Source organism: Schistocerca serialis, chromosome 1, assembly GCF_023864345.2.
Source record: "Schistocerca serialis cubense isolate TAMUIC-IGC-003099 chromosome 1, iqSchSeri2.2, whole genome shotgun sequence".
NCBI classification, from domain to species: Eukaryota; Metazoa; Arthropoda; class Insecta; order Orthoptera; family Acrididae; genus Schistocerca; species Schistocerca serialis.
The window spans coordinates 914670510-914696053 of NC_064638.1; the positions used below are offsets into that span (position 1 = coordinate 914670510).

At 43.5% G+C, this 25544-nt stretch overlaps 1 long non-coding RNA gene across 1 annotated transcript in view; it reads left to right on the forward strand.

The window, feature by feature from the left end:
* Nucleotides 1-17369, forward strand: part of LOC126412176 (uncharacterized) — a 115468-nt gene extending 98099 nt beyond the window's left edge. Inside the window, exons 2-3 of the long non-coding RNA XR_007575236.1 lie at nucleotides 7161-7360; nucleotides 16885-17369. This is a non-coding gene — a long non-coding RNA (uncharacterized LOC126412176). The remainder of the gene's footprint in view (nucleotides 1-7160; nucleotides 7361-16884) is intronic.
* Nucleotides 17370-25544: the final 8175 nt, after the last annotated feature.

The following is a 25544-nucleotide window of genomic DNA, read 5'->3' on the forward strand; positions in this document are numbered from 1 at the left end:
CTCGACATTTTTGTATTTCATTCTTTCGTCGATATTTCGAAATATTTACTTTGGCACAATTTCTTCAGTCATCTTTATTGTACGTCTGTCCAACGTTTTCGATTATAAATTTTAGAGACTGCCATTCCTCCTCAGACGAACTATGTACTTTGCTGTTCATATTGTCGTATCTACAGCTTCAGAGAACTTCGAACGCATATCTTCATTTTTCAGTGCGTCAGAATCGCATTTATTTTAGCGCTGATTCTTCCTGACGATTCTCCATAAATCCAATCTACTCATAACTCTTACAAAATTAATATCTGAGGGTATCTGTTGCTGTGTTTGCCTTAATCTAATATCGGTTAACATAGTGAAACTGGATGCTTTAGTTCGACAGAATACGCGGGAATTAGTCCGCTCGTAGTGACACATCGACATCCTGATTACTCATAGTAATGTTACGCTACTTCAGCGTTGCATGAGCATTCGTCCGATTTCAATATGCTGCCAAATATGTGTTATTCCTTCCCGCCTCCCTTTAAAATCTCGATGCCCCCATCACTCGAAACAAATAAGCACTGAGTCCGCATTCATTGTTATTTCTGTTCGGTACATGATCTCAGATGGTGCCAACTTGCGATAATGACTAAATGTGGGAGCGCCTTTGAGCAAATCCACCCAAACATAAACAGTTCGTTCTTTGTTTACCTCAGACGATTGACAGCTGTAAATTCTTTCGTCTCTGTTAAGTGTTCTAAACGCGGGTGCTGTACCGACACAATTTATTTAGTCGGTTTGAATCCGCCGCAAGATAGAAAAAATTGTATGAATTTGCATAACATTTTCATTCGATACAGTGGACAGATGCGAAATGATATCAACAGGCGCAGACGTTAACTTATCCCATCACGCTGTAAACCAAGTGACGCTCTGACTAGGAAGATTCGTCATTTGACTGTCGTGGATACGTTTTAGAAGCTGGGGCAGATGTATGACAGAATTTCCTTTTAAAGAGAGCCGTAACTGCATTCCACTGAGAAAAATTATGTTGTTTGGTTCACGTTTGGCATTACAGCAAACTCATTTTAAACATATGTACTACTTCTCCACAATAAATAAATGTCACCCTCAACTTAAAAAGAATTTCTCTTAAATCATATGTTACGCAAAGGTAGCTACTTATTCTAGTTATTACTTATATTTTAATCTACTTTCCTCTCATATATAAATTTAGATTTAAATTATTTTGATAGTTAACGTTATAAATACATTAGTTACTAATATGCTTGTAAAAATTAAAGAACCTCATAAAGGGTATTTTTGTGACTGGAGGAACGTTGTTTGCCACTGAATTCTCCGATAACCATAGCCGTAAACAACCAAGTGTAATGTTCCACGAACATCAACGTCATTAAGCTTGTAGTTGCAGACGAGAGGGACAGAAAACTAAACGGTCTTGTTGAAGGAACCGTTCTGTTACTGAAGTCATTTGGAGAACAGGCGGAAAACGTACAATCAGCATGGTCGGACCGAGATTTGAACACCCCCATACCGTAACACCGCCTCAGAAATATTACTAAATGCTTTTTACGAAAACTATTTTGAACTATTATTTCAGTCAAATTAAAGGAACATAAAATAATGACAGAAAAGAATAGTAAGGCGTCGTGGAAGTGTCTCGACAAGATGTTCGAAGGCCATTATCTAGCATTACCCAAATGTGTGGCAATGTGTAAATTGATAGTTCATACCAGTCTGAAAAGGGTCTTGTTGTCTGAGCTAGAGAACCATAACGTTGGCTCATTTTGTAACGTGTTATTACCTAATTACGTAATAATGCCTAGGCAGGTATCACTTTGACACAGTCACTGCAGCAATATGCACTTAGACCTACATCGATTTACGAGGCGAAACATACTCGTAGTATTCTGCAGTAACCAACGGTAGCGCCACATCCGCAAATATCTAGAACTCTGAACAGGCTTCTTAACTTCCAGCGCTCTTGATTGTAACAACTACTTCCCCAACATCGTGTGCAGTCCCGATGCTGTAGTAAGGGCCCACTTTGACGCAAATTAATTACGCCTTGTTTTTTCTGGAGATTTCCAACACAACATTACATTTACTGTATATGAAGACCCATCAAACGGAGGGAAGTAAGTTTTTAATTAAACGTCAGTTTGATTGCAAGGTCATTCTAGGTGGGACACAAACTCGGACAGGAGAAGAATGTGGACAGTGTCCTTTTCAAGGGTCCCATCCCAGCAATTGGCTTACGCGATTTAAAGAAACCGCGGCAAATCTAATTCTGAACGATTTGACAGGGGTTTGAACCCTAATCCTCGAGAAAGCGAGTCCAATTTAACCACGGCACCACCTCCCAAAGTGGGGCAAGATTCGATACTGATTATATGAATCCGAATTTCCAGGGTAACACTCAGTGTGCGACAAGATTTAGTTGTAGTTACGATTTCATCGCCTCCTATCTTGCGTGAGGGCATGCAGACTGTGAAGAAACAAGTCAACGAGGTGCTGCTTCCACTTTAATGGCATTTTCTAGTGTCAGTCCTGCAGCTGATCTACAGTACAACAGCATTGCTGCTTATATAAGTTGCATTACACTGCGTCCAGCAGATGTAGTGACGCTGTTCTCTTACCTGCTATTATCACTCAGTTTGTCGAGTTCTGAACGCTAGTGCGTTGCAATGTGGTAACAACCACCTGCACAATTCCTGAAGTCTCTTCAAGAATGCGTGTAGGAAAGTCGCCGGAGTGTTTTTATTGATGCTGCTGGGAACCTGTTTGGCGGAAAACAGCTTCTTTTTGCATCGTGAGTGGAGTGGCCGTGACCGACATCGATCTTTGTTTCCCCACTTTTTAAATTATCTTTACTTTATAACACAGTACCGAAATATCTCATAGCTGTTTTGATCCTTATTGCTTTGTTATGTTTCTTCGGTTTTTTAATTGCAAATACTACACATGTAAGAAATATAAATAGATTTTCAGTACTCTGAAACTGCAGTTTCATGATACACAGAAACAATCACCAGCTTCAGCCTCGTTTTAACACTCATGTATTCATTTTTATGGGTATCTTTTTAATAAATTAGTGTTCCATTAAAGAGGAAGAGAGGAAGAGAAGTGTTATCTAAAGCAACAGTTCACACATTGCAAATGATGATTTGTTTAAATGTGTCACAAGCTTTATCTACAGTTCTTATCTATGGGCATTCCTTCGATGTATCAATACTTTCTCAAATAAAATATTTTCCGAAATAAAAATTTTTGCAGTGCCTCACATTCCTTTTTAGAGACATACTTTATTATTAGGCCGTAAGGAGTGACGCAGCATCGTGTTGTACAGAGGCAAGAGGTGTTACACTCATTACTTACAGCCCTCCAGCATGGTATGACTTGTCAGAAGTGTGAAGATATTTACGGCAGGTTAATCGACGCGTTTGTCATTCATTTCCACTAAATTACGAAATGATAGTAATGTTGTGATATGGTATTTAAATTTGTTACGGCATTCTTCAGTTCTTGAGGTACTCAAGAATTGAGTTAGTGTATTCCAGGTGAAATGCTTTAAGTTCTTTGCTTCATTCAGTGCAAGTATAGGCAATGAGTCAGCTTCGTGTTGCTCATGTGAAATATTGATTGCTTGATATTCTCTTCACATACTCTTAAATAGAAATGCTACTGTCTACAATTATTCAGAAATGTATATATAATAGATTTCTAGTTGCACAAGTTTCGAGTTGGAAAGAAATCGAATGCAGAAATGTTTGTGACTGTATAATTCTCCACAGAAATACAACTACAGAATTTTTCACAAATAAATGGTAAATCGCCTGATCATTCAGTACAACGTCATGGTTCATTAAATACATTTTTAAACATGCGTAATATTTACATCACATGCACACGTGTGCTCTTCCTCTACTTCTTCGTCTTCTTCCTCCTCTTCTTGCTAGTGTGTTTTTGTGTATATTGTGCCATTTCTATTGAAGTTGTCAATGTGTGAGACTCTGCTTCATTTCGTTGATTTTTACCGCAATATATAAGAAGAACGTGAATTTTTAGTTGGTTATCGATTCTTTTGGTGAAGCTAGAGGCGACATGTAGAAGAATTTGTACTTACAGTTTTCTAATGGTCCATTTGTGCAGAGTCTCTCACACACTAAACATCACACACAACTTCTTGTATACTTTAAATATCGAAAATATCTTTCATAAAGAAGTTACAAAGATGTTCTTACAGGTAGTCCATAGAGATAACATTATAAGTCTTCCACAGTTTGTGATATGGTTTTGAACACAGGTTATTTATCTTAATAATTTGGCTCATAATTTACTTATATCGATTTTACAATTGTGCTTATTTCTATGTGTTATTATTTTTATTTAAGTATACTATCGAAACAGCTTCAGAAATTTACTGATTCACTTTCCGATTTATCGTTTAATTTTTTAACTTCATATTTTCTATAATGTGAATATATCTCCAGTTCGTCTAGCAGATCCATTTTAAGTGGATGTTTCTCCAGTTCTTCTAGGAAATCCATTTTAAATGTATATATCTCCAGTTCTTCTAGCATATCCATTTTAAATGTATTTGGAAGAACTGGGGATATATTCACATTACAGAAAATACGAAGATAAAATATTAAACGAAAAAGTGGGAAGTGAATCAGTAACTTTATTCAGCTGTTTCGATAGTATACTTAAATTGTATAAGTAAATTGTGAGCCAAATTATTAAGATAAATAACATCTGTACAAAAGCAAATCATAATCTGTTATCTCTGTGGACTACTTGTAAGAACATCTTTGTAACTTCTTTGTTTATGAAAGATATTTTCGATGTTTAAAGTGTTCATAAGTTGTGTGTGGTGTTTAGTGTGTGAGAGACTCTGCTCAAATTGACCATTAGAAAACTGTAGTACAAGTTCTTCTACATTTCGCCGCTATCTTTACCAAAAGAATCGATAACCAACTAAAAATATATATTGCAGTAAAAGTCAACGAAATGAAGCAGACTCTCACACATTGACAACATCAATAGAAATGGCATAATGCACACAAAAACGCACTTGAAAATGGGAATCATTTCCCGAAACGAGTCGTGCGAAAAGTAAATAAACAAAATCGTGACTGCTAGCAGATGGCTTATTTATAAACAAATCTGCTGGATTTAGTTGGTGGAATAAATGTCTTCTATTGTTTTTATTAAGCTGGAAGGAATCCCCCATCTGTAGAGCAGTTTTACCACATCTATTAAATGAATCTTATCGGGATCCTTTTGTAAATAAATAAAACTAATCTGTTTTATTGAATGGGCTTCTCTACAACCTGTCTAAGTGCAAGCTGTACAACTTTGCTTCCGCCGTTTGCCGATAAGTGGCGACAACAGTAAGTAGCGGTCAAAAGAAACAGATTGCAAACGTCAGGCAGCTTGGACCTCGGTCAACATAACCTCATTCAAACATTAGTCGATTCGTGCCTGCATCATAAAGTTGTTCTTGGTTGAAAATGTCAGTTTACCAGCCTAATTCTCGTCATTTGCGAGAGGTGTTACTGTTTTGTTTCAATATGAAGAAAACAGCGGCTGAGTCTCATCGAATACTCTCAAATACGAATGGTAAGGACGCTGTTAGTGAAAGAACGTGTCGTGAGTGGTTTCAACGCTTCAAAAACGGTGATTTTAACGTCATAGCCCGGCATAGTGGTGGAAGAGAGAATGTTTTCGAAGATGCAGAATTGCAGACATTACTGAGTGAAGACTCGCGTCAAACTCAAGAGGAATTGGTACGATTAGTGGGAGTGACACAGCAAGCCATTTCATAACGTCTCAAGGTTAAGGGCATGATTCAGAAAGGAGCTTGGATCCCGTGTGAGCTGAAACCAAGAGACGTTGAAAGGCGTTTGTGTGTTTGTGAACAGTTGCTTCAGAGGCAAAAACGGAAGGGATTTCTTCATCGTATTGTGACCGGGGACGAAAAATGGGTTCATTACGGTAACCCTAAATGCAAAAAATCCTGGGGATGTCCCGGCCATGCTTCCATGTCGGCGGCCAAACCGAATATTCGCGACTCCAAAAGCATGCTCTGCATGTGGTGGGACCAGCTCGGCGTCGTGTACTATGAGGTTTTAAAACCAAGTTAAACAATCACAGGTACTCGTTATCGAATGCAATTAATGCGTTTGAGCAGAGCATTAAAAGACAAACGGCCACATTACAGCGAGAGGTACGGTAAAGTGATTTTGCAGCACGACAACGCTCGACCCCACGTCACAAAAGAGATCAAAATGTATTTGGAAACGTTAAAATGGCAAGTCCTACCCCACCCGTCGTATTCTCCAGATATTGTTCCCCCTGACTATCGCCTGTTTAGATCAATGGCGCACGGCCTGACTGACCAACACTTCCGATCTCATGAAGAAGTCACAAATTGGATCGATTCGTGGATCGCTTCAGAAGATGAAAAATTTTCTCGACGCGGGATACGTAGACTGCCCGAAAGATGGGAGAAAGTAATGGCCAGCGATGGAGAATACTTTGAATGATATATGTGTAACCAATTTGTTTCATTAAAGACTCAAATGTTGGGGAAAAAACGGCGGAAGCAAAGCTGTACACTTTGTATGTATATTGCATCTGTGTACGACCTACCGAGTCTAAGACATACTGCTCCTCTGCAGGAGTTGTAATGATTTTCATTTTTATTGCTATTACTTTTGTTACGAGTTTAAAGACTGAAGTCAGTAGATTTATTCCTCTGTCGTTGAATGGATCTTTCTTATCTCCTTTCCCGTATATGAGAATTGTAACACTAGGTCTTCATACATTTGAAACTTTATTACCAGTTACACCACTGTTAACCATCTTGGTTAGTTGTTCAATTAGTGCATATCCTCCACGCTTCAGTAATTCATTGGGGATCTTAATTTTCTCTGGAGACTTTCTGTTTTTAACAGAATTCAGTTATTTCTATCTCTACATGGGAAACAGTTACATCGTCATTCACTGTATAGTAATCTCTGTTCTCTCTTCGTTTTCTGACTAGTGCTCACACAACTATTTTGCCAGCTCGTGTGTGGCAAACACTGGTCCTTGAGCCTTTGCAATACTACTTCCCTATGTGCGTTCCCTGACTGTGTTGTTCCTCTCCTCAGGGGACCAGCCAGTCACAGCCAAAGCGACGGACCTGGCGGGCCCAGAATTCCCAAACTGAGGGCTGGCCAGCGCCACAGTCCTCTGTTGCCATAAACTCTGGGCGTGCTTCAGCGACCACCGTCGTGCGTGGCTGAGGGACATTGTCTGTCTTGAGGAACGGGAGATCCACAAGGATTATTGGAAGACCATTAACAACAAGGTCGAGTGGAATACCACTCAGTGAAAAGCATTTGTATTTTAAGCATAATTAAATGTACCATAATTGATTGTTGATATACTTCAGGAAAAGGAAGATTAAAAAATAAACATTTTATTGAAATAGGTTGCACCAGACTATATGCCCAAAATTCTTGTCTTACGCGTATTATTTCACTAATGTAAAATCATAGACAACTAGGTACTTTCATCACTATGGTCTAACAAGGTATACAATTTATTATAAAATAATTCAAAAATGACAAAAACAAAGTAAGTATTATTATTACTTTGCTAGACGCCGAAACAGTTGGAATACGCCAGATTCGTATGTTCACCACACAAACATCTGTCGCATTTTGTACAAAAGGAAGAACCTTTTCTACCATTATTACACTTGTTTTCATTGCAAATGTCACATCGACGAGGTTTTCTTAGGCAACTTCCCATATTCCGGTTCACCCTCTTCTTCGCCGAGATAGCTCTTGACAGAAGGTCGAAGTTCTCTTGGTAGATGAGAATTATAAACTCTCTTCTTTATAAGTCGTTCCGTTGAATCAACGAAAAGTCTTAAAACAATCGGCCACGTTTCCTTCTGTAGAAACGTTGTGTGTAGACGCGATTCATTTTTGAAAGTACAAATGCGTTCACACTAGCAGCAAGCAGAACTCCGTATAAATACCAGAGTGGCCATCTTCCAGTCTTAAGTTTGGTGCTCTTATCATGACACAGTTGCTTGAAAGCGTCCACTCCGCATTTTATCATATTGTAGAATTCCATTTGTTCACGTGTTTGCGAGTGCGCATCTGTTCCAGGTGGATCAGGTATGGGTGATAAAATAACAAAATTTTAGTATTTCTTTGGTGTAAAAGAAATGAGCTTTCAATCAGCGTCGTACAGAAAACGACATAGGTAGGAGGTGCGTTCCTGGAGCTGAACATTCCCTGTGGTATTTACAATTAATTTCTGCTTAACTTGCCGACCAGTGTCAGTTTCATTTTAGTCAATACGTTGACCAGTTCGCGTAATGTGAACCAGTTGTCTGATGTGATATTTCTGTTTGTGTTGCTTAACATATCTCGTCGGCATGGAAAGGCTTACTGGTTCTTTATTCTTTATTTTCTTCCCAGCGTAAGCAATTCCATTCAAAAAATGAAGTACTTTTGCGTCACATACACGTATGCTGACAATTTTCAAGTCATATTTTCCAGTTGGTTTATCTTTTTTTGCGTAAACATTTTGAAAGAACAAAGCTAAGTAACGTTTCATCTACAGTGAAATATTCAGATGGACTATAATGGCCGTTACACTGAGTGGTAAAAAGAGTCCACAACTCTCGTAAGGCCGCAAAATTATTGTTTTGTTTCCTTTGATCTCGTGTTTTCTTGTCGTCGAATCTAAGGGCACCGATAAGAAATTCAAACCGGTTCTTAAATATTGTAAATCGGAGAATCGGATGTCCGTGAATCTTTGAAAACATTTTCTCGATGTTCAAATGGGAATTCTTCGTGTATCCGCTCCCTTATAGTAACCCACGACGCACTTTCATCTCAGGTTTGTCTGTAGGTGCGGTATACAGCTGGACGGAATTGAATAGCCTGTCTTTTTTTTCGATTTCCTGATTTGTGTAATTCACCAACATATCAATCATTTCTTCATTTACAAACAACGAAAATAGTTTTCCTTTATCCGTTATGTTTTCAGAGATACCCGCACGCTAGGGAAGGTGTGACACTATATTTTTGTAGGCGTTTTCGGGAATTTAGACTTTAAAGGTGTGTTTGTGCATATTGATTCTAAATCTTTCCAGACAGTAAAATATCTAGTTGCTTCGTCGTTGTCTTCGGGTAGCTGTCGTCCTTCTTAAAGGAATCCCTCCTCGATTCGAATTCATCGTCGGTGGTCTCATCATCAGATAATACGCCGTCCCATGTCTCTGGGCAAGATTCATCAAAATTTCCTTCATCGCCATTATGAGAGTCTATCCCCATTTGCCTTTGCAACTTCTCTTAAACCTCTTAAGGGGTGGTGAACACAGTTCTGTGGGCCATTTTGGTATAACCTAAAATAGAATGAAAAATTAACGATATTAACAAGCTTGGGTAGAAACCCACCTGAGCTACTGTCACATGTGTAACAGTGTTGGGTGGAATCTCACCCGAGGATCGTATGTAGAGTAGTAGTACGTACCACGGAGCAGGCAACCTCTCCAATTCTGTGGGCGTGACGGGCTGGGATGCGTAAGACTGGGGATAACGCCTAGGCTACACCGCACTCGCGCACGCGTGTCCACATACTGAGCTTTGGTACCATCGTTGGCACTAATGTTGGTACGACTCAGTTGCTTGTCAGTATTTCGACCAAACATCGAAGGACGTTAGGACAATATCGATACGCCGACTACACATTGGCGCCAACATTGTTTTCTGTCTTCGTCAACTCGGTTGTTTGTTCGTTTGTCCTTCATCGGTAACTGAGTTTGTTCGCTCGTTCTTCGCTGTAATTATTTCAGTATTTCTTTCGGCATGTCTCTGTGTGAAAAATGGAGCACTCCTCAAGTTCTGGAGTTACTGGAACTTTATCAACAACAAATTCATTTGTGGAATTCAATGTCAGGGAACCATAAAGCACAAATGACAATGCTGATACATAGCAACACATTAAAAAAAAAAAAAGACGACGAAAGAAGACGAAAAAACCCATTAGTTCAGGGGCATTAGCGTTTGAAGTCTACAAAAGCACATGGCTCGCATATGAACTAATGGGCAGTTTTCTCGGCACAGATTATAGCAAGAAAGATACCGACACAATAAATGCAGTGGTATATGTATTGAAATAAAGCTTTTTGTATTTGATCTTTTATTTATGAAGTAAGCACTTGTACATATTTTTGTACTGAAGATCTGGCCGAATAAATGAAACCTGCAAATACTTCATGTATTTCTCTCACAATTTCCGTTGGCTGTCTTGGTGTATGAGTTAGTGGTAGTAGTGAAGTTCGATTTTCCTGTAACATACGTTGTATTGCGTCTTCAGGCATGTACATATTATGAGAAAGCTCTGCTTTTCTTTAAAAAGTTGCTCAATATTACACGTGTAAGTGTCACAAGTATTGCTTCTTCTAGTTACAACAACATTAGTTTCTGAAAAACTCTGGAAACATTTGTCATTATATCAAATGTACATTCAATTACAACACTGGCTCGTGATAACTGCTTGTGGTTATCATGGAAGATTAGTTGAGAGATAACACAATATTACTTAATATTGAATACACATTTATTGGTCACTCGTACATATAACAAAGAATGGCTGTTACACAAGAACAAACTAGTCCAAAGAAGGAAGTTGCCAAAGGTAGGACAGTCTGCGCCAGAGATGCCTCAAAGCACAGCGGAGAAAAGGCTCAAGAGATGAATTCGTAATCTTGGTGCCAATGTGGCGGTTGTAGGCAGCAGCCAGCGTAGGAAGAGGGAGTGGCAGAGTCGGCGGTGCTGTAGCCCAGTGGTTGTTCCAACGGCTACACGTGAGAGGTGACGTCTGGCAGAGATGAATTGGCCAAAAGCAGGACAGCTGCATCGGGAGGAAGGTCGTCATTGAGGGATCCCCGCCAGTTTAAGTGGTCCAAAAATGGTTCAAATGGCTCTGAGCACTATGGGACTTAACACTTGAGGTCATCAGTCCCCTAGAACTTAGAACTACTTAAACCTAACTAACCTAAGGACATCACACACCTCCATGCCCGAGGCAGGATTCGAACCTGCGAGCGTAGCGGTCGCGCGGTTCCAGACTGAAGCGCCTAGAACCGCTCGGCCACACCGGCCAGCAGTTTAAGTGTTTTAATTTAGACTGTGTGGGGCCATCCCTGGAGATGGATGATGAATGTGTTGGTACTGCAACGTAGCACACGGTGAGTGCCTGATTAGGGCAGCTGAAGTTCTGCAAGCACAGTGTTGTCCTGCAGCAGAACAAAGTCGCATGTAGCTAGGTCTTCGTGGATGAACACAAGGGGGGTGGTGTGGGCCTGGGGCAGGGGGGGTGCGGAGGAGCACGTTGTGTGTGCAGACATGCTCGACCAGGGTGGGGAGTTCCTCGGAACCTCGACGAACTCGGTGGGGAGAAGGAGACGATAAGATCTTTATAAGCCAAGCGAATACCCAGCAGGACCCATGGGAGAGCCTCCAACCATATGCCTCCGTAGCACATTAGGGCGGCATTGAGTGTGCAGTGACACTGCTCGATGAGGCCGTTCGCCTGCAGGTGGTAAGCTGTGGGATGAAACTTGGTGACGCTGCAGAGTTCGCAGAGTCATGCAAAGAGGGTGGACTCAAATTGGCGTTCCTGGTTGGTGGTGAGCGTTGGGGACAGTGGAGGCGAGCAACCCACGCCAAGATGAAGGAATGGACGATGGTCTCAGACCTGATGTCAGTAAGGGGTACCGCCTTGATCCAGCAGGTCACACGGTGAATGACCAATAAGATACATCTGTAGCCCTCGGATGGAGGAAGGGGACCAACGGCGTTGATACGGACGTGCCAGAAACGCCCCTTCGGGATGTCATACTTGTCCAAAGGAAGTTGGGCATGTCTGCCGACCTTGCTGCATGGGCACGGAAAGCACACATGGCTCCAAGTGTGACGGATGTGCCAGAATGTGACAGTTGTGCTTTACAGCAGGCCAGACAAAGCGCTCTGTAAACAGCTGCATTGTGGCTTGTGTCCCAGGGTGAGCTAAGCCATGCAAGGCAGTAAAGACACTATGACGAAGGGTAGTGGGGACCAGAGGGTGAAGTGTGCCTGTAGAAGTGCACAAAGGACAGGGACTGCCGAACCTGGTAGTATATGGGGCTGGACAGTGAGCGATGAGCCGCTGTCTGATCTTAGCCGCTGTATTTCGTCGTCGTCGGCGTGTAGTCGGGCCAGCTCCTCCAGATTCAGTGGGGTGGTTAGCACTTAGATGCAGGAAAGGCAGTCTGCCGCAATGTTCTCCGTGCCACGGATATAGCATACGTTGGAAGAGTTTTGACAGATGTAGTCTATATGGCAGAAACGCCTGGGTGGAAGGTCTTTAGCTGGATTACGAACAGCGTCAACGAGAGGCTTGTGATCGGTATAGATCGTGAAGGGGCGCCCCTTGAGGTCAAAAAAATGATTCAAATGGCTCTGAGCACTATGGGACTTAACATCTGAGGGCATAAGTCCCCTAGAACTTAGAACTACTTAAACCTAACTAACCTAAGGACATCATACACAGCCATGCCCGAGGCAGGATTCGAACCTGCGACCGTAACGGTCGCGCGGTTCCAGACTGAAGCGCCTAGAACCGCTCGGCCACACCGGCCGGCCCCTCGAGGTCACTATGGAAATGTTTAATCGCCTCGTCCACTGTGAGCAGCTCACGGTAAAATGCCGACAACTTGCGCTGGCTCTTAGTCAGTTTCTTGGAAAAGAAGCGGAGGGGCTGGGTGCAGCTGGTGGTGTGCTGCTGTAAAACAGCGCCGACAGTTGAATCACTGGCGTCAGTCGTGATCGAGACACGGGCCTCTGGGTCAGGGTGGGCAAGTGTGATGGCTTTGGATAGGGCAGTTTTAAGGTTCCAAAAGCATCGAACGTAAGTTGGGTCCAGCCCAACTTTCGTTTTCCAGTGGTGTTCTTGCTGGAGAGAGCGTCAGTGAGGGCCATTTGGACGGAGGCAGCTTGAGGAAAATCATGGTGGTAAAAGTATGCCATACCCAGAAAACAACAGAGCTGATCATTGTCCTCAGGGAGAGGAAGCTTAAATATTATTTCGACACGATAACTCGTTAGTTGGAGGCTGTCGGCAGAGACGGAATGGCCGAGGAAGGTAACGGATGTGGGACATAGTTGAGATTTATCATGGTTGGTCACCATGCCGTTGGCAACCGTTGGCAGCGAGGGCTGAATGGACTGAAGTGAGGTGAACCTGATACTCCTCAGCAGAGGAGGAAAAGATAAGGATAGCGTCTAAGTAAGTGTAAGCAAAAGGCAGAGGGAGCAAAATGGAATCAATGAACCGCTGCCATGTCTGTGAAGCATTTTTCGATCCATAAGGCATGTAATAGTATTCAAATCGCCCGAAGGGTGTGATGATGGCCAGTTTCGGAATATGCGGTGGGTGCATAGGAATCTGGTGATAAGCTCTGCAACAATCTAAGACGGAGAAAAAGGTAGAACCACGAAGCACCTGTGTGAAATCTTGGATTTGTGGCATAGGGGTAATCATCGATAATGGTGTGGGCATTAAGGGATCTGTATTCCCCACACATGTGTTTTTGGGAACAAGGTGAATAGGGGAAGACCTGTTGCTATCAGAGGGGTGGGGGATGCCTGAAGCCAACAGGTCCTGAATGATCTCCTTGGCATGCAGAAGTTTGGAAGCGTTGAGGCACCTGGCCTTATAATAAACAGGTGGGACATCGGTGATGGAAATCTCATGACAAGTGCCATTTCTGATGGCCAGTAATCGCGGTAGGGAGTTTGGCATGAGGGGCCAAGAAGGTGTCCACAGGCAACATCGGTTCACTGACCTTGATGTACTGGGGTGATGTAGGTGGGGCGTCGGCTGTAGTCGGCGACGGAAGGCTCGATGCAGGAGTGAAGCAGCGCGAAGAATCTGGAGAGGTGCATGCAGGTACATCTTGGGAATTAGTCTGTGACGCTCGAGAAAAACAGCAGGCGGTGGGATATTCGACACTTGAGCAGGTTGGTGAGAAAACTCTGTAGAGGCGTTGCTGAGTTGCCTCACTGCAGGGCTGAAGATAGGCGATGTATGGTACGCCATGCATGTGATAGTTTGGCAGAGGCAGAGGCGGTGCGGGTGCATAAGTCGTCATTCTGGGTGCGGAGTTTGTCGATCTGGGAGCGCAAATATGACAGAGCAGAGAGTTGTGTGGTTATGCGCTCTACCAGGGAAGCACATTTGGAAAGCATAGCCAAGGAGGCAGAGAACGGAGCGGTGCTGAACTCAGGTGTGCACGGAACTGTAGAGCCGGATGTATGGCAGAGCATGGTGGCCTGCAGGTCTGGTGAAAGTTCGTAATGTTAGTCCAACCCTATCACAGGGTCACCAAAGTCAGCAGTGTGGAAGGTCCAAGGGAAGGTGTGAACCAGTGAAACGTGAAATGACATCTTGATGGAGCTGTGGACAGCAATGGGAGAACAGTTGCTGGCGATCAAGGCGAGGGTAGAGGGCGGTAGCGCGTCAATAGCATGCTTGGCCGGAAAGATGCTAACATTGGCGCCAGTGTTGACGAGAAAGCGGATACCGGTCGAGATATCTGTGGTATGCAGGCATTGCGTTGCTGAGGGGGGCCGTACAGCATTGTAAGATAGGCACCGTTGAGGTACATAGCATCTAAAAGTGCCCACTAGTCCCGTTTGGGTAGGCGCAGGGCATGCGGCAGTTGTGGGTGGCGTCCAGTGTGGAACCAGCACAGCAGTTAGGCCAGTTGGCGGGCCAGTGCGGTGCAGGTGGGGTTGCAGCTAATGGTGGCAAGGTTGATAGCCGATCGGGCCGCTGCTCGGGCGAGGCCGGCACCTGTTGGGAGCTCGCTGGCAGGTCATCCTGTAGGTCGCTGGGTGGCACCTCCTGATGAGCAGCTATGGCGTCAAATCGAGAGTGCCGGTCTCTGCTAACAGGGCGTGGAACCAGAGGCGCAGGTGTGCCAACTGAGTAGAATGGTGGAGATGTTGTTCGTGACAGGTGGTGGCGGTGACGAATGAAGGTGTAAGCCTGATCCGTCATGCGTAATAGAACCTCGAGAGTGTAGCGGCACGAGACAGTAGATGAAGCTGCAGATCCAAAGGCATTTTCCCCGTCTACAGCGTCCAAAGGACGATGTCAGGCAGTGCATAGTCGTCGATTAAAGCACGTAGGTACAGCCAAAGCTACGAAGGGATGCGGTCATCAAGATGCTCCTCGTGGATATGGTGATGGATAACCTATGCCAGAGAATGGAAAGGAGCTAGGTAAGCAGTGATTTGGCTGTCGAATATTTGTGCGAGGCGGACAGTGAGAGGAGCAAATCGCTGATGAGGTCTGTATGTGTGTAAGATGCCTCATCAGGCAGACAAAACGGGCACTGTTTTCGGAAATGCCGTGGATGTCCAGGTGGTGGTCCACTAAGGTGAACCAAGTTTTTGGGTTGTCTTTCTGCAATGCGTATAGCTTAGGGAACCTGACTGGTAATACATGTTGAGTCAGCACCAGGAGGCAGAGATCGGTGCGAGCAGAGCAGGGCACCTCCGATGCCGAAAGTGCAGTAACAGTGAACGGTGCATCACCCGACATCTGAGTGGGGCGGTCGCTGCATGCAGCACATTATATGGAGGGGGCAGAGGAGGCGGTGGGTGTATAAGCTGGCAAGGTGTGTCCAATTGGCAAACCAGATGAAGAATACAGTGCAGTTGTAACGGCCGGTGCCATTGCAACAGTGGGTGGGGGGTGGTCATGGTGGTGCCACAGGGCGGTGGACGCTGTAACTGGCGTGGTCAGAACGGCTGGTATCATTACAAAAGCGAGCAGAAGGCGGCTGTGGTGCAACCACGGTGCGATGGTCGCAGAAACTGGCGCAGTCAAGGCGACCAGCGTCGCCGAAATGGCGTGCGGCTGGGGAGGGAGTGCTGTGGCACTATGTAAATGAGAATGTGCTACCCCATGAATAGAAATGTTCGATTCACAGTCCTGGAAATTTGCTCGTGCTTCAAGCCATCTCGAAGTCAACGATGTACATGAAGGATAAACCACAACGTCTTTAACTGGAACGTCCTCCATGTTGTGGTTAGGTGGCTTACACTGTCCATGTTGTGGCTGTTGTTGTGCTGCCACACTAGGCGGCAGCCATATTGAACTTGGTAAAGTTAGGTGGCCGCCAGCATAGCCGGGCGTAAATAACTGTTCACTTTTAACCAAGTTCGAAGGATGTACACTTGCCCACACAAGTTCGCAATCTGCAGAATTGATGATGCCCATTACACTTGCACCCAGAGTCACAGGTAGATCCATTGTGGCATAAACAATGCGGTCTGGCACGCGATGCGAGTGAATGACGATAACAAGCACAAATAATGCTGCATGACACGTCGACAGTGTCGGGGTCATCACTGTGGTTATCACGGAAGATTATTTGAGAGATAACACACTTAGTATTGAACACACATTTATTGGTCACTTGTACATATAACAAAGAATGGCTGTTACACATCTGCGCGCTGAAAGTTAACACGAGAACAAACTAATCCGGGTAATATACTGAAACTGTCTTTATAATTAATTGATAAGAGTCTGTGTTTTGAAATGTTTGCCATCCAAAGCCCCAACAGTCTGGGAATTGCCAAGTGTTTTCGAATTTTTGTACTACAAGAAGCCATTCTTCACTGCCTGCAGGCACTTGAAACAGAAAAACACAGAAACAGATTAGTACTTTCACTATAATAGTATAAAATGATTTTGGTACACATTAATTATGGGATATAGTTTCCATTTACTAACATTGTATGTTCCTTTCAGACTTTGACAATGAAAATGAGAGTGACAGTGAAGAGACTGAATCTGTTGAAGATGGGTCCATAGAAACATCAGTCAAATACAGATGTTAGAGACTGCCAGAAATTGACCAAGCAAAGAGGCAGATGGATCAAGCAGCCTCCATTTCAAATCCTAATCGGAAGGAAACTAACCAGAGCTGATGATGTGGACTTGTATTTCCAACTGCTGGCAAGAAACGAAAATAAACAAATATAAATGAAAATAAAAATTTGATGAAGAAGAGAGAGAGAGAGAGAGAGAGAGAGAGAGAGGGAGGAAATAATTCAAACAATAGACAATTTTTTGTACAAAAAGCAATGAAAACATTATATAACACTCCATCAAAGTTTATCTGATACCCAATATTTACAGTACCTGCAGCAGCCAAACAGCAAAGGACATACTAAGAAACAAGTTACGCCATTGCCGACATACTTAATACAAAGGGCATTTTAATGTCCAAATGTTGTGACTGATTCTTATTTTGTATTTTTTAAATTTTATTTTGTAATAAAACGTCCTTTATATCATTATCAAATGTTATTCCACATACTTACTGCCTATATTTTCAACTATCTTTTAAGTGTGTGGTTGAATTTTACGGTGTTACAAATGATGGCTTTGCAAACTTTGAGCACTATCAGTAATGTCACTTGAATGGATTTTTAAAGAGGAAAGGTAGCCTGTTCAAACTTATTGGTACTTTGGTTACTGAATATAATTTTAAAAATGAGTTTTATCTTAATGTAGTCATTCAAGGCCTCACCCAATGCTTTGAAATCTTCAGGCACTAATAGTGATATAGTTTGAATGGATATTTTAAAAAGGAAATGTAGGCTTTTGAAACTGTTCCTGTAACAAAAGATCAAAGCGTCACTGCCAAACGAACTTTAGCAGGTTTAGCTTCCCTCCGGAAAGTACCTTTTTTTTATTTTGGTTTCAATCATTTGAAGAAGCAGTTCAAAATAAGTTTTTGGTGATGTGTTGGCTGAAGAGCCAACACCGTGTTGCTAGAGGAGGCCGAAATGCACGCGTTTAAGCTCACGCAGACTGGCGTGAGGTCTGGAACAGTTAAAGGAGTTGAGTCTAATAAATAAAGTAGGGTGCTCTTGGAATACTTAACTTTAATCCATAATTGGAGAACATCGCTCTTGATTATACATGAATTACAATCTCAATATAAACTGGTAATGGCGCCTTGCTAGGTCGTAGCAAATGACGTAGCTGAAGGCTATGCTAACTATCGTCTCGGCAAATGAGAGCGTATTTTGTCAGTATCCATCTCTGGCAAAGTCTGCCGTACAACTGGGGCGAGTGTTAGGACGTCTCTCTAGACCTGCCGTGTGGCGGCGCTCGGTCTGCAATCACTGACAGTGGCGACACGCGGGTCCGACGTGTACTACCGGACCGCGGCCGATTTAAAGGCTACCACCTAGCAAGTGTGGTGTCTGGCGGTGACACCACATTTGGTATACGACAAAAGTTATCAAATTATCCTGAGGATTCAAACACCAAGTTCCCTAATAATTGACGTTCGTCATACCAGCAAGATCAATTACAAATAAAATCAAGTTGGTGAAATACTAATAATGGTAATTGATGACTTACATAGTTTTTAAAACTTCCTTATTTCGGAGAGTATGAAGTGATATAGCTCACCGTCTTCATTTACGTGTTCTCCTTTTTTTTTTTTTTTTTTTTTTTTTTTTTTTTTTTTTTTTTTTTTTTTGCAGTGGTAAAACAATTATTCATGGCCAAAATAGCAAATGCACTGGCTGTGATCTGTGCATCAGACATTTTTACGTGACTCTATACAAATTCAACTAAATGTTGGCTTCAATGTGTTGACACTGTCACATAGATATTGGCCAATGTAGGCGCCAATGTGTAGACGTAGGGTAAGGCAAACAGGGTGGGCAGATGTTTTTTCACCCCACCTTCTGGGCAGAGGGTTTAATTACCTGGACCACAAGAATGGTGGTAAACCTTATGAAAGACCATTCAACCTCAGTGTGCTACATGCTGATGTGGTGGATGGCTACTGAAACGAAAAGAGTCGTCGTTGGGCAACTTGTGGGTCACCTGCCGCATTCCAGATATATGACAGGCATTTCTGTACCTAGGTGGATCTTCATTTCCCTAGCACCTCGCCTGAACAACATGGTTCGTACCAATGGAACTCAAACTCCCAAGTGAAAGAGTGGACGGTGAGAAAGCATTAACTCCCAAATGAAGGAGAACTTGGGTCAACTATACTCATCTGAAAACAAATCGAAAAAATTTGGTAGGAGGTAAGGATTTTCAGGAGGATATCGGGACCTCGAAGAACAGGTGATGATCAGTATAGAAGACTGTCAAATCAGTAACTGTGTACCTAGGTAGACAGAATCCGTCAGGGAAAGAAGGAACATTTTCTTTGAGCACATTTTGAGATTGGCGTAATGGAGGTTAACACATTACACCATTCAGTTCCTTGTGAACAGGAGAACCAGAGTATATTGAATCCAGGATGCACAAAAAGATCTGGAAGGCGGGGAATACAAAAACAGAGATCTGCAACAGCGTAACTTTCAAATAAAAAAATCAGTCTTTTACAGTTTTCCAGGACAGAATTAGTCCCACAGCATAATTAAATAGAGAAGGGTGAGAATAAAATAGTATGGGACTAGGATAAAGATCACAAGAAACAAAACTGCATGGAATTCGTGGTATTCAGGTGGCCAAAAGAAAAAGAAGAAAAAGAAGAAAATGTGGTAGCAGAACACAACCTTGCTAAAATTCAATTATATTTGTTGCTTGATAGCAGGGATCCTTTGAAAAGGTCTCCCCTCTAAACATTCACAAATGTGTAGATGCAATTACTGGGTACATGAATGGATTCAAACGACTTTGAAACATCTATACGCATCACACTAAGTGTGTAATGTTTTAGCATCCAAAAACTTACCTGAGTACACTACAGCAAATGAAATGCGTAACAGCCTTAATTTCAACTGCGATATAATAGAAAGTAACATAATTAAAGACACATGTCGGATTCAAAGAGCTGAATAACATTTATACCAGTAATAAAACCATGAAACTGTCCCATTTGTCTGTTTGTGTAGAACATGCTAATCTCCAAAACTACTAGATCAATTTTCATCAAGTTTTCGCAGGTAACTGGAGCATAGCATGGGACAACGTAAAAGCTTTATTTCATGAAGATCGAATCAGTAAAGAGAAAGATATAATAATACAGCACGATATAGTGAAACATATTTACTTCTTGAAAAAGCTTTTTATTTTTTGTCAGGATAATATTTACGAAATTGCTTATACTGATTCATACGGTTTACATAATATGATTCAATCTAATAAATGCAGTGCTTATACAATCCTTAATATGTTTGATCCAGACTTCCATACTAATACTATTAAATGCGAGACTAACTCTGTTACGTTTTTAAGACTAAACTGCTGGACCGATTTCCATTTAAATTTGGTACGCAGATAGCATGAACTCTGCTGTGGGTCATAGGCTACTTTATTGCAAAAAAAAAAAAAAAAAAAAAAAAAGACTATGGCCCCTAAGAGTGTAAAGGAGGGGATGGAACATTTTTTTATATCAATGAACTTAAACTATGATTAAAATTGTTACCCTCTCTCCCCAGGGGCTCATGGTTTTTCCGTGAGTTCGGGTATGGCGCACAGGGGAGCCCAAGTTATTCCAGCCCATTCTTCCTTTCCTGGCTGCATCTCCTCCCCATCCTCACTCCTTCCTCACTGCCCCCTCCTCACCCCCTCTCGGTGTTCTGAATTATATTGATCTGGCTATCCACCTCGTTCCCTGTATTCCTTGCAATTTTGTTCCTCTTGCCTATTCCCTTTCATCCTTTTCGGCATTTTCGTCCCCCCTTGGGGTTTGGCCTCCACTTCTAAACTTACTGTTTTAGTGTGAGCCATTTGGTGAAGAACTCCCTCCCTAGAGTCTATGGCGTGGATTCCTCTCCCCCCTACCTTCTCCTCTTCCCATAGCCCCATCCACTCAACTGCGTCACCAGCACGTTTAGCCAGTCTGTGTGGTGGGGCTGTTAGGTACCCATCTGGCTGAGCCCCCTGACTACACAGATATAATAATAATTTTAATTTTAATAATTACAGCCTAGAATTTACGTAGGTTTCAGTCGGGATAACCCAACCTTCTTCAGAATAACAGTAGCTACCGTCTTTCCATAGTGGACATCGTCAAGACGGTAGTTACTGTTATTCTGAAGAAGGTTGGGTTATCCTGACAGAAACCTAGGTAAATTCTAGGCAAACAGTGCAAATGAGGCTGTTAATTATTAACATTAAAATTAATATTTACACAGTTGCTTACAGGGCTGTGAAATGTTGAAGACACAGATATAACACTGATGATATCTGAGCTGTTGCCTCCCCATGTATGCCTAAGAGTGGCCCTTGCTGTGGCTGGGTGGCCCTCATGGGGAGAGCCCCTCATTGGAGTGGGTGGTGTCAGGGTTGATGCTTGTGCATGAAATGCATCGAGCTGCAAAACTTTGGCTTTTCTCAAATGGCCATCTCTCAGTGTGGTAAATGTTCACTGACTGCCATTTCATATGACCTCGCAACCTTCCCTTATCTGGATACACCCTGGGAGGAAGGCCACACTCGCCATCTTGGGATGAAACACTTTCCCTGCTACCTAGTGTGTACTAGGATGGACAGGAACATATTCACTACCACAAAGCCATAACTTTTTCTGGAGAATATTGAGGACAAATTTGGGGAAGTAGAGTCCCTCTATAAGATGTTGTTGGGCTCCCTGTTGATCAAAGCTTCTTGTGTCACCCAATCTGCAGCTCTTGTGATCGTCTTGGTGACGTCCTGGTGTCTATTATTCCTCACCGGCCACTGAATATGGTCCAGGAAACGATACTTCATTGGAACCTCATCTTGCAAACTGATGAGGCGCTCTGGGCTAATCTGGAGCAATTTATAATTAACTTTGTTTGACATGTGCAGAAGGGTCATACAGACAACTGTACTGATACAGGCGCCTTTGTTCTGGCTTTTGAAGCAGATACTCTCCCAGAGAATGTCAAGGTCATATTTTACCAGTGTGACATGAACCCATATGTCCCAACTCTGATGAGGTGCTTCTGGTGATTGTGTTTTAGGCATACGTCTTCGTGCTGTACAGGAGACCTGTTTGGTCACTGTGGACGTCCATTCCATGACGGAAGCCCCTGTGTTCCGCCACTTGTGTGTGTAAATTCTCGTGTCCGCCACTTTCCATGCTTGCCAGTTTGCCCAGCTTACAAGAGAGCTGAGGCTTGCCAAAAATATGACAGATTGTATCCAGTGTCACGTTCTTCAATTTTGCCTCTGTTACATCCTTTCGCCATCCTCCCTCTTCCTTACCCCCGCCCTGTTCCCCTCTACCCTCCCCTGTGGTTCCCACATCCTCCCCTCTGGATGACACTTCCATTCCCTGGTCGAAGAAGTGCTCCCTTCTTCGGCACCCATTTGTGATGGGGCTCCCCCCCCCCCCCCCCCCGGGCCCCTCCCCATGTTGTTTTCCAGGCTAGAAGCCTATTACCTCAACTCAGCCATCCCTGGGACACACTGTATGTGTGTCCTAAGGTCGCTCACTCTCTTTCGGTCCTGGATCTTGCGGAAGCGTGCTCTCCCTCTGTGCCCTACCCTTCACTTCCTCGAGAGGATAAGAAGAAGAAACATAAGTCCCAGGACAAGGTCCCCTGGCTCCCCCAGACGTGCCATCTCCCCCCATACAACCCGAGTCTGACATCTTATTTATGGATGTCACAGCATCCTCGTCAATGATGGCCGCTGACTGAGTGACATAACCTCCTCTCAGGTTCTTTGTGTCTACCCTGGACCCTCGCCACATGCTAATCCAGTGGAATTGCAATTAATATTATCGTCACCTACTGGAAATACAACGCCTTGTTTTCTCTTATTCTGCATTCTGTCTTGCTCTTCAAGAAACGCAGTTCAGTGATGACCAACATTTCGATTTTATTGGGCGTTCTGTCAGAACTGTGCCAGATATGGGATAGCATATGCAGGGGTCTGCACTTTGGTTTTCACCGATGTCATTACTGACTGGATACCTCTTCATACAAACCATAAGCAATAGCAGTACGAGTGCAAATGACCCCAGCAATCACCATTTGCAATGTCTACCTCTCTCCAGGTAGGCCACTTCCTTACGTTGAACTGCCTGGCTTAATACATCAACTCCTGCCCTGTATTTCCTCCACAGGGAATTCAATTGACGCCACCCTCTGTGGCGGAGTGCCACTTCGACAGGTAGGGGTCTTCTAATTGACCAGCTTATTGCAGACTTTGATTTGGTCTCTTCAATGACTGTTCGCTTACCCACTTCAATTCTGCTCATGGCACCTTTTCTGCTATCGATCTCACAGTCTCCTACTTTCGTGGCTTCTTTATTTTGGTCACCCTATGATGATCTTTGTGACAGTGACCACTTTTTGGAGATTCTATTGTTACCCTACCACTACCAGGCAGACAGGCCCCCACGTTGAGCTTTCTGTGGAGCCAAATGGAATGCACTGCTGTGCACTTCCACACCTCTCTCTCTCTCTCTCTCTCTCTCTCTCTCTCTCTCTCTCTCTCTCTCTCTCTCTCTCTCTGATTGCATTGACATGGTCGTGCAAGATATCTCTGACACTATCCTTCATGTCACTAGCACTGTCATCCCCCTATCCACCTATCCACAGGTCCCGCTCACCATCGATCAGTACTTTGGTGGACCAAGGACTTCACAGTCGCTATCCAGGATTGCTGACGGATGCTGCAGTGATTTAAACGACACTCTTTACAGATCAACCTTATCGCTACCTTATTAAGCAGTGTAAATAGGAATGCTGGGTGCGCTGTGTTCCCTCACTGGAGATGTATGCCTCCTGGTCCAAGCTCCATAGCCTTCCAGGCCACCAGCGACAGTCAGCTGCCCTATTTGGTGCTTTGTATACTGATCCATTGGTTGTTGCGGAACACCTCATGGCTCACTTCATGACAGCATCAGCTTCTTCTTCCTATCCTGTTACCTTTCTCTGGCAGAAACGATGAGTTGAAAAAAAAAACTCTGTTTCAACCCCTACCAATCTGAAGCCTGTAATGAACCCTTCACTGAATGGGAATTCGTGCAGGCTCTTACCTCGTCACATGACAAGGCCCTATGTCCAAATTCCATTCACAACCAGATGATCCAACACTTGGACACTACCCAGAGGCAAAATTTACTCAGGGTCTGCAACCGCATTTGGCTCACAAGTGCCTTCCCCTTGCAGTGCTGAGACAGCATAGTACATCCCGTTCTTAAGCTCAGGAAGAACCCAATGCCTCTCAACAGCTACCGACCAATTAACCTGACCAACACACTTTGTAAATTGCTCAAGAGGATGGTAAGTTTCCTATTATATTGGGTACTCGAATCTCGAGGCCTGTTGTCACCGTATCAGTGTGGGTTCCAGGAAGAACGATCTACAACTGATCATTTACTCAGATCGGAAACAGCAACCCAACAGGCTTTTATTGACTGTCAACACCTTTTCCCAGTCTTCTTTGACCTATATCGAGGCTTTTCGTAATCACATTTTAGTTACCCTACATGACTGGGGCTTTCATGGGCCCCTTACAATATGTATCTACAAGTTTTTATCCCACCAGCTCTTCTGGGTTCGAGTTGGCACCTCACTCACAACTCCTCAGACTCAGGAGAATGGGTCCCACAGTGTACTGCATTGAGTGTCACACTCTTCCTCATCACCGTCAATGGGCTTGTTCCTGTATTGCACCTGTGGTTACCTTAACATGGTATGTTGCCAATTTTTGCACCTGGTGCAGCTCCCACCCTGTAGCATCTGCTGATCACCAGCTCTGAGGCGCCATCCAATGGGCCTTTGCATGGGGCCTTTCTCATGTGTTCCAGTTTTCTCCCTCCGAAACTCAGGTTATGTATTTTTTCCATAGACCTACAGTACACCTCAATCCAGAACTTTATTTAGGCTACCAGCACCTAGATGTTGTAGTGCAGTTCTGTTTCTTGTGCCTTATTTTTGATAAAAGGCTACCTCATATTCGTCACATGAAGAGCCTCCTGGTCCACACATCTTGGGGTGTAGGCCTTGCTTCTCTTCTCCATTTTTACCACGCTCTGGTTTTGTCCAGACTACATCATGGTTGTCAGATTTATGGCTCAGCGGCTCCTTCCACTCTGAAACTTGACCCAGTTCATCATTGTGGGGTGTGTCCAGCTATTGGTGCCTTTCGCAGTGGTCCCTTTGACAGCATCTTCGCGGAAGTGAGGATTCCCCCTCTACAAATACAATGGATCCAACTCTTGGTTTCTTACACAATCGTCAGTCAATGATACCCTGACCTCCCATGTACGCCATCCTCTTTGCAAACGATGAATGTCTCCCTCCTGATGCCCGCCCTCAGGTGATATTGCCAGTTGGAATCCACCTCACTTCCCTCTGTCAGCATCCCCACCTCCAGTCACTGGAAACTGCTCTATATATAGCCTCCTCCTCCCCCACCCCCTTTGGATGGTGCCTTGACCATAGATTAGTACTGACCTATTCCAGGGTCCTTAGGTCCTGTCACCC